Below are 9,629 nucleotides of genomic sequence, written 5' to 3'. Positions count from 1 at the left end.
GGAAGAAAGTTACAGTAAAAGGAACGAAAGTGGTTGCAGCTAAGGGCCTAAGGCACGCCTCAAAGAACCTTAAGTAATGCCTACAGTGCACCGCATGAGGTGCACTGACGGCACTACCCCCTACGGTGTGGGTGTATCCGCTGGAGCACCTGCTTGAGGATAGGTCCTGGGACTAACCCATTGGTGAGAGATCTGTGACTGATTCTTGTTCTTAGTTAGACTGATGATGATGGAGGATTCAATTCCAGAATCTTCCTTTTGCAGGGCGTATCTACTGGAACACCCAGGAAAGAAGACTGCAGTGGTATGGCCATGTGATGAGAAGGGATGAGACATGTGTAGGGAAGAAAGTGATGCAGAGGGAGGTGCCTGGTGGGAGAGCAAGAGGAAGACTAAGGCGAAGGTGGATGGATGTAGTTAGAGAAGATTTGAGAGACAAACAATTGTCAGAGGACGATGTGTTTGACCAACCCAGGTGGTAAAAAGCTATCAGAAACATCGACCCCATACAGAAGTAGAGGGGGATGCGGAGAACACCTGATTGGGAATAGGTCCTGAGATTAACTCGTCAGTGAGAGATCAGATTTCCAGTGTCCTCGTAACTGACTCTTGACTGATCATGGCGGATTCCAGGATCTTCCAGTTGTCCAGGCAGCTACTTTTGAAAAACTGCTTGGCACCACTCCAGTTCACGGTATGGCCAGTATCCCTCATATGTACGAAAATCCCCGAACTCTCCGAAGCATATCGCACTGATCTTCTATGCTATGCTAATCTTTGCTAATCTTTACATTTACTGCATGAGATTATATAGGCACATAATTAACAGTGACGTAAAAAGTGAAGGGTGTTGAGTATGACTGTTTACCTTCAGTTTTTTAATCGAACGAGTAAGGGTTCAGTCATCTGAAGAATTGACTGATTTTATGAAAATTAGACTGTCAAGCCAAGCACTAAGGCCCTTTCAGTCATCCAGCACTGAAGACAGTGAAAAGAAGTCGTTTGAGTGGTTGGACAACAGAGACAAAGAGATCCAGAGAATAAAGGCAATGAAGCACAGTGATCTAAAGGTGGAACTGGGAGAGAACTCCACAGCTGCACTAAGATGTAACAGAAAGATTGGACTGCAAGACTGAAGAAATGAAGCAGGAATTAAGGTAGAGTAAAAGGCTTCAAAGTGGGTGCAGCTAGGGGCCAAGGGGAACCTGCAAATACCCTTTAGTAATGCCTACAGCTATGGTGCACTGACGGCAATACCCAGCTACGGGGCACCTGAGGGTTAAATTATTAAGTTTTATTTATCTGGACTCATCAGTTTAAAAATATGTTGGTTAGTTTAGAGTCTCCAAGGTAATGAAGCCTGGAGTGTACCACTAGACCTTGTCTGCCAAACAAAGACATATACAAAAGGAAATTCATGGGACGTTTATAAAAAATGTGCAGTTCTGACAGTTGTGAAGTTGTTTTACAGACGGTAAATTATTCATGAATTCTTCCTAAGAATAGAGACCCATTTGAGACAGAGTCATCTGTGGTTCCTGTCATAAGCCAGCATTTCTGAAAAGTTTACCCCTTCGACAGTCCAGTACTGGTCAGGTATATTTTGTGCAAATACCACATACATTGCCTTGGAAATAAATCTTTCTTGTCAGGACAGAGTCCAGCTGGGCACCTTATCCACACTTTAGGCAAGGGCCCAAGTTGCTTTTTCTGAACATCATACCTCCCTATCAAATTTTATGAACACCGAGTGAAAAATTAATAATAATAATAATAATAATAATAATAATAATAATAATAATAATAATAATAATAATAATAATAATAATAACGAAATTGCATTATACAATTTTACTTAAATGTGATCACCTTGAATATACAAGTGACCTTGCAAAAGGGAATATTTGGAGGAGAATCACCACCAACTGAAAGGAAAATGTACCCACTTCGTTTCATCAAATTCAGAGAAAAATCTTGACCTTTAAACCTGTGACCTGGAAAGTGGGCCAAGGTCAATGGTATTTATGGGTGATAGTCACCAACCCCCAAAGGCGCCTACTTACTGAATTTCATTAAAATAAGAGAAAAATTTTAGAACAATAACAATTTGGATTCTTAATCGATGTGGGACCTTGAGAAATTGTTCAAAGTGGAAATATATTTACAAGAGTCATTTCAAACCTCTAGGGTATATGGCTACCAAATTTCATCTGATCAGAAAAATAATATGTTGGCCTCTAAACTGATCTGTCACCTAGAAATGTCAGTCAGTGTCAAAGCACTAATCCTCAGGGTACCTACTTGTCATTTTTCACCCAAACAATGCCTTCAACCCTTGGCGTCGAATTGCGAAGACCAGAAACTATTAATTATCACTGATTCTTTATATTTTGATCTTTGGACTGACCTGTGACCATGAAAAATAGGACAAGGTAAAATATAATATTGGAAGAAAACATTCACCAACACACTAGTTAATTTCCTATCAAGTTTAATTGGTATTAGATAATCATGACTTCAAAAACCACTTTGGTCTGAGACTTTCACTGACTCTTGATCTTACCGTCTCTGTGAGATACAGACGAGGCAGTCAGTTCTGTGGCTGAGTGGTAACAGCTCTCAGCTTACGTTTGCTGGGTTCATAACTACTGCCCGACTTACTGACCATTAGTCTACCCAGCTGCAAATGGCTATCAGCATCTTCTGAGGTCAAGAATAAATGACTGGGGCTACCAACCTCAATCTGAAGACTTTCCGAGAAGCTGGAAAGCTGTACCCTTCCGGTGCAAACTCTCCCAAAGGTAAAAAAGGACCAGAATAATAATAATAATAATATATTTAAATTAAAATAACAGTAAGGATAGCACTGATAACACATTCAAAACAATAAACTTTAGGTAATAAATTTTCATAATCAAAACGAACCATCTGTCAGTGATACCCTTTCATAAGTTAATCCAAATAACCAGGTTTATAATCTAGCATCTATTCACTGAAATAAAAAAGAATATTTTTTTGCACTAAAGTTTTATAGCTGAAGGTCAGGTAATGACCCCCTAGTTTTTGCTTCCTCGACGCTGCTATATAAGACATGACTGCTAAGGCAGGACAATCAGATACCAAACTAGCCTTTGTCAGCTGAACAGCCCTGAACCTCAGCTCTTCAAAATGAAGGTGGTGAGTCAATGAGCACATCAGGTCGAATTCTGATTCTTAAGTCAATATATGAAGCTATCTCTGAGTAAATACATGAATTACAGATAAATTTAATTGAATATATATTTATATGCAAAGATTATGCACTTAGATTAATCATGATTAAGACTTAAAAGACAATTTCAACCTCTGAATGACCGAAAATCAACTTGTTCTCTATTCCAGATTGGCGCAATGCTGTTGCTTTTGGTGGCTCTATTTGCCATCTTGGGATCCTCTGAGGCCATGCCGGAGCCCAGAGCTGATCCTGGCTATGGCTACGGAGGATACACAGTCTACAGGACCGTTTACAGACCTGTCGTTAGCTATGGATATGGCCTGGGAGGCTACGGATGGTAAATGTTGAAGTTGCTTTTGGAATCTTGCCAGTCTTCGAAGGAATACAGTTTTACTGGTCTTTTAAGCAAAGCCTAGTTACCTCTGATTATGAGATACCCAAAGGTAACAGACAGCAATGAAACTATACTGTGATTATCTTTCATTGAAAATTAAAGGAAAAATTATTATTATTCAGCATTGTCAACTGTAATCTCATATTTACGGAAATGAAGTATTTTCCATATCTTAATTTCGAGAAATTGCTTAAATTTACATCTGATTTAGAATGGCCTCGTTATCAATGGGTTTCTGACGGAAATAAATGTTATTAAAATTATTTTGTTGTGCAGTTTCAATTTTGCAACGTTTTCCCCACAAGGATCCTTTACAGAATCGTCACTTGCTTGAAAATGTGATTAAGTTCATTGAAAGAACTTGATTCTTTCAACTGGCCTACGCAGATGCAATCAGAAGAAAAGATAGAATAAAATAGAATAGAATATAGAATTTAGGCCAAAGGCCAAGCGCCGGGACCTATGAGGTCATTCAGCGTATAAAGGAAAATTGAGAGGAAGAAAGGTTTACAGGCGTAACATGAGGAAGACCTCGCAGTTGCACTGGGAAACAGATAATATGAACGGAGGTGCAGTAAAAGAAATGAGAGAGGTTGCAGCTAGGGGGCCAAAGGGACGCTGCAGAGAACCTCAAGTAATGCCTACAGTGCACCACGTGAGATGGGTAAAATATCCCTGCCCAGTCTCTGTAAGATTGAAGAGAATGGATAGAAATAAAAAAAGTTCAAGAGTGACAATCAATATCTTTTCTGTTACTTGAACTTGGCAGGTTGGAGAGTTTCTGGAGTACATTAAAGAGAAAAACAATTGACATTTCTTTTCAATTGCGGAACGAAACGGTTTCAGAAATGATGAAAAAAGAATTGTCTAGAGGAGACTAAAAGGGAATTAGTGGGTGATGCAATAACTGAAAGTAAATGCCAGTTTACAGATAGTGTTAAGGAGAACTTTTGATTGGCTGTACAAAGAGAGACTCTCTCTCTCTCTCTCTCTCTCTCTCTCTCTCTCTCTCTCTCTCTCTCTATATATATATATATATATATATATATATATATATATATATATATATATATATATATGTATATACATATACACATACATATATATATATATAATATATATTATATATATATATATATATATATATATATATATATATATATATATATATATATATATATATATATATATATATATATATATATATATATATATATATATATATATATATATAAAACACACACATATATGTGTGTGTGTATGTATACTAAAAGATCTTACAAAGACCAATTGAATTCAGCTGTTCTAAAGACTCACTGATTGACTGACTGGCTGACTGATGGATGTCAGGCTGTGACACGATCCTTCCACAGAGATGCTGTGTGAATTCCTTCATGATCAGACTGTAACGTAAAGGCGAAGAATGAATTTGTCAGGTGAGATAAATCAACATGAAATTATCAAACGAAAATTCAATATGTTTCTCGTAGAAGTTACGGAGGAGGAGGAAGTTACTTTGTGACTGCCTTTTCCCGTTCTTCAAGGTGCTTTTGGGTACTGTTGCGTCGAAAACAAGTAAAAAATGCGCAGAAAGCAATCGAGTTCTCTGTACAGAGTATGATGCTGTATGAAACTCTCAGCCGCGATCCATAAAACTTTAACCAGGGCCCAGTGGTAGCCTGGCTTATATCGCTGCCAGACGCACGATTATTGCTAACTTTAACCTAAAATAAAATAAAAACTACTGACGCTTGAGGGCTGCAATTTGGTATGTTTGATGATTGGAGGTTGGATGTTCAATATACCAATTTGCAACCCTCTAGCAACAGTAGTTTTTAAGATCGGAGGGCGGACGGACAGACAAATAGCTATCTCAATAGTTTTCTTTTACAGAAAACTAAAATGGGAAAATTGGCAAGAAAATGGAACTGGAGCTTCTGATACAAGAAACAAACTGCGCCGGAAAATCTGAACAACACTGAAACTTTAGACCTTTCAATATCTTCCGAAAAACAAGTTACATATTGGCTGATTGTGGCGTCATTTTCCAACAGAGAAAAACTCAGTACTGAGACTATCTGGTTTGTTTGGACAAAAAGACAGTTCTGGCAAGTCATGGTCAGTCAGTTAGACAGCGTTCTGGCATGGCTGGAAATGTGCTTTGACAGACAGAAAATGTGTTTTAACAGAAAGAAAATGTGTTTTGACAGAATGTGTTTTGACAGACAGGAAATGTTTTAAGAGAAATAAAATTTTTTCTAACAGAAATAAAATGCGTTTGACAGACAGAAAATGTGTTTTAACAGAAATAAAATTTTTTAACAGAAATAAAATGCGTTTTGACAGACAGAAAATGTGTTTTGATAGACAGAAAATGTGTTTTGACAGACAGAAAATGTGTTTTAAGAGAAAGAAAATGTTTTGACAGACAGAAAATGTGTTTTAACAGAGAGAAAATGTGTTTTGACAGAAAGAATCTGTTTAAACTCAAGGGAAAGAAATGGTTTCTAACACAACAAAGTCCCAGAAAGAGCAGCATCCTAAATTTTCATCTGTTCATATATTAATCCATTTTTTCTTTTATAATAACTGATCTCCTCATCCTGTATTTCATACTGCCTTCTGTTACTTCTTTCAAATGAACATCACAATATTCTTTGGAAGCTTGAATTCCGAGTCAGTGGCCCCTTTGGTGGGGTTGTTCCATATGAATAGGGTTCTTCATCTTCTCAATAATAATAATAATAATAATAATAATAATAATAATAATAATAATAATAATAATAATAATAATAATAATCATTGGAAGCTTGAATTTCGAGTCAGTGGCCCCTTTGGTGGGCTTGTTCCATATGAAAAGGGTTCTTCATCTTCTGAATAATAATAATAATAATAATAATAATAATAATAATAATAATAATAATAATAAAAATAATAATAATAATAATCTTTACTGGTTCCAGTTTTGAATATTTGTCAAAACAAAAGTTTTAATAAGCGCGGTGACACAACTATTCGACAACAGACATACGGTTTCAAAATTCGAGTTGTACTCATATAATAATAATAATAATAATAATAATAATAATAATAATAATAATAATAATAATAATAATAATAATAAGAGACACATATCCTCAGTAACTGGATACGAAAAAGTACTGATATCATGGGACGAAGCTTATAACCTTTGAAAAGGATTGGAAAAGTAATTTTGCAAAATAACTCCTTTAGTTGTGGAAACAGTCTGTAAAAAGTTACTATACATACTTTTTAGTTTTCTGTAAAGAAAACTATTGAGGTGGCTTTGTCTGTCTGTCCGCACTTTATTCTGTCCGCACTTTATCCTGTTTTCTGTCCGCACTTTATTCTGTCCGCAATTTCTTCTGCCCGAACTTTTTTCTGTCCGCATTTTATCCTGTTTTCTGTCCGCAATTTCTTCTATCCGCACTTTCTTCTGCCCGAACTTTTTTCTGTCCACACTTTATTCTGTCCGCACTTTATTACGTCCGCACTTTTTCTACCCGCCCTCAAATCTTCAAAACCACTAAGGCTAGAGGGCTGCTAATTGGTATGGTGATCATCCACCCTCTAATCATCAAACATACCAAATTGCAGCCCTCTAGCCTCAGTAGCTTTTATTTGATTTAAGGTTAAACTAAGCCATAATCGTGCTTCTGGCAACGATATAGGATAGGCCACCACCAGGCCGTGGTTCAAGTTTCGTGGGCCGCGGCTCATACAGCATTATTCCGAGACCACCGAAAGCTAGATCTATTTTCGGTGGCCTTGATTATACGCTGTACCGGCTGTACAGAAAACTCGATTACGCCGAAGAAACTTAAAGAATAAAATTACTTAAAGAATAAAAAAATCATTACAATACATTTCTGTGGGAATAAAAAAACTCACAACTTTAATCAGTAATTAAAGCTTAACTTGAAACTATCTATTGAATTCCATTCTATTTGGAGTATAAACATACAAGGGAAAAATCCGCCGAAGTTTCTCCGGCGCAATCGAGTTTTCTGTACAGCCGCTACAGCGCATAATCAAGGCCACCGAAAAAAGATCTATCTTTCGGTGGTCTCGGAATAATGCTGTATGAGCCGCGGCCCACGAAACTTCAACAACGGCCCGGTGGTGGCCTGTCCTATATCGTTGCCAGAAGGATGATTAAACTAAGTTTAATCCTAAATAAAATAAAAACTACTGAGGAGGCTAGAGGGCTGCAATTTGTTATGTTTGATGATTGGAAGGTGGATGATCAACATACCAATTTGCAGCCCTCTAGCCTCGGTTGTTTTGAAGATGTAAGGGCGGAAGGACAGACGAAACTACCTCAATAATTGTCTTTTAGAGAAAACTAAAATGATAATGAGGTACAAAATCTACGTCGCAATAATGGAATACGTAGATCTGGTAAGACGGAAAAATGCAATTGACGTAAGAAGGCCAAAGAACTACGTCAGCTTCAATAAACTGGTGAGAAAAAAATCTTAACAAAGATATACGTGTATACATTAGAGAGAGAGAGAGAGAGAGAGAGAGAGAGAGAGAGAGAGAGAGAGAGAGAGAGAGAGAGAGAGAATTTTATTTTTTTTTTTGACATAAGTTCTAAAGACGAGAGAGAGAGAGAGAGAGAGAGAGAGAGAGAGAGAGAGAGAGAGAGAGAGAGAGAGAGAGAGAGAGAGAGGGAAATTATATTTCGTTACAAGGGAAGACATACATTTCTAAGAATAGGTCATTCAATCTCGAAATAAAATAAAATAAAAAAAAAATCAGTCAGTTCACCTTTTCCTAATATCTCCCCAATTTACAGATTTGTATCTCTAATCGAAACTACATCTGTTCGTTAATATGTAAAAAAACAATGTTTTTTTTATTGAAGTTATTTTATAAGTGAAGGTTGTGGAATGACCCTCACGATGACAAGACAATGATTCCGTGGCTCTCGTTGGCACTGAATCAAGGCCCAGTTTTTGCTTGCTCGATGCTGGTATATAAGACATGACTGCTAAGGCAGGACATTCACACACTCAAGTACCTCTGTCGGCTGAACACTCCTCAACCTTAGCTCTTCAAAATGAAGGTGGTGAGTCAATGAGCACATCAGGTCCACTTCTGAGTCACAAGTCAATATATGAATCTATCTCTGAGTAAATTCATGAGTCACTTCTAAATTTAAACGAATATATACTTATATATATAAATTACTGTACCGATTTTAATTATGATTGATAATTAAAGATAATTCCTTTCTCTGAATAAGTGAAAATTGACGATTCCTTCTCATATTGCAGATTGGCGCAATGCTCTTGCTTTTGGTGGCTCTGTTCGCCATCTTGGGATCCTCTGAGGCCATGCCGGAGCCTGAAGCCGATCCTGGCTTTCTTGGTGGATACTACAGGCCTTATTACAGACCCATTATCAGCTATGGCTATGGTGGTTACGGAGGCTATGGATGGTAGATGTCTGTCTTAATGATGACATCGAGAATTCTCCATATTTAGTTTTACTCCTTCTAAAGGAAAAAAAAAATTATATGTGATTATAGGACGTCGAAATTCACTGTCCTCAGATGGTAATGAAGCTATTTTGTAATTATCACAATAAATTATAGATAAAATGTCTTCTTTAATGTCTCCATTATTCATTTTAGAGTTATTTCTAATACATAATGCAATTGTTGTTAATTTGCATGTGTATATGTTGTCCTTCAGAATATTTTCTGAGTGAGATATTTATTCAAGGAAAGTTACAAGATTCCAGGACTAACAGTCCTCATTGTCAAGTATCCTTGTTTTTCCAATTCCGTAAACTGGCTTCTTTGGTCCTTTGAGTACCCTCCTTCTCCTGTGTGGCCCTACCCTAGTGACCTTGGCCTTTTCCTCCCTGTAGCTTCTCTCAGGTGTTCAATGTCCATGTTGCCTCTCGTTTTTGTATTTTTTTCATTTTATACGATTTTCCTTGATAGGCTGTCTTCAAATCCGTTTCCAGTATTGCCTGCCAATACACTGT

General features: G+C 37.1%; 1 protein-coding gene and 1 long non-coding RNA gene across 2 annotated transcripts in view; one reads left to right on the top strand and one right to left on the bottom strand.

Annotated features, from left to right (window-relative positions):
* LOC136845088 (uncharacterized) overlaps positions 1-9,629 on the bottom strand; it is a 261,817-nt gene that overhangs the window by 54,856 nt on the left and 197,332 nt on the right. The window lies entirely within an intron of this gene.
* LOC136844664 (uncharacterized) lies at positions 8,598-9,241 on the top strand. The gene is made up of 2 exons (XR_010854960.1): positions 8,598-8,703; positions 8,912-9,241. It is a non-coding gene; the product is annotated as an uncharacterized lncRNA (long non-coding RNA).

This window comes from Macrobrachium rosenbergii, chromosome 13 (genome assembly GCF_040412425.1).
Source record: "Macrobrachium rosenbergii isolate ZJJX-2024 chromosome 13, ASM4041242v1, whole genome shotgun sequence".
Taxonomy (NCBI): domain Eukaryota; kingdom Metazoa; phylum Arthropoda; class Malacostraca; order Decapoda; family Palaemonidae; genus Macrobrachium; species Macrobrachium rosenbergii.
The sequence above is the reverse complement of the archived record's forward strand: the minus strand, read 5'-3'. Positions and strand labels throughout refer to the sequence as shown.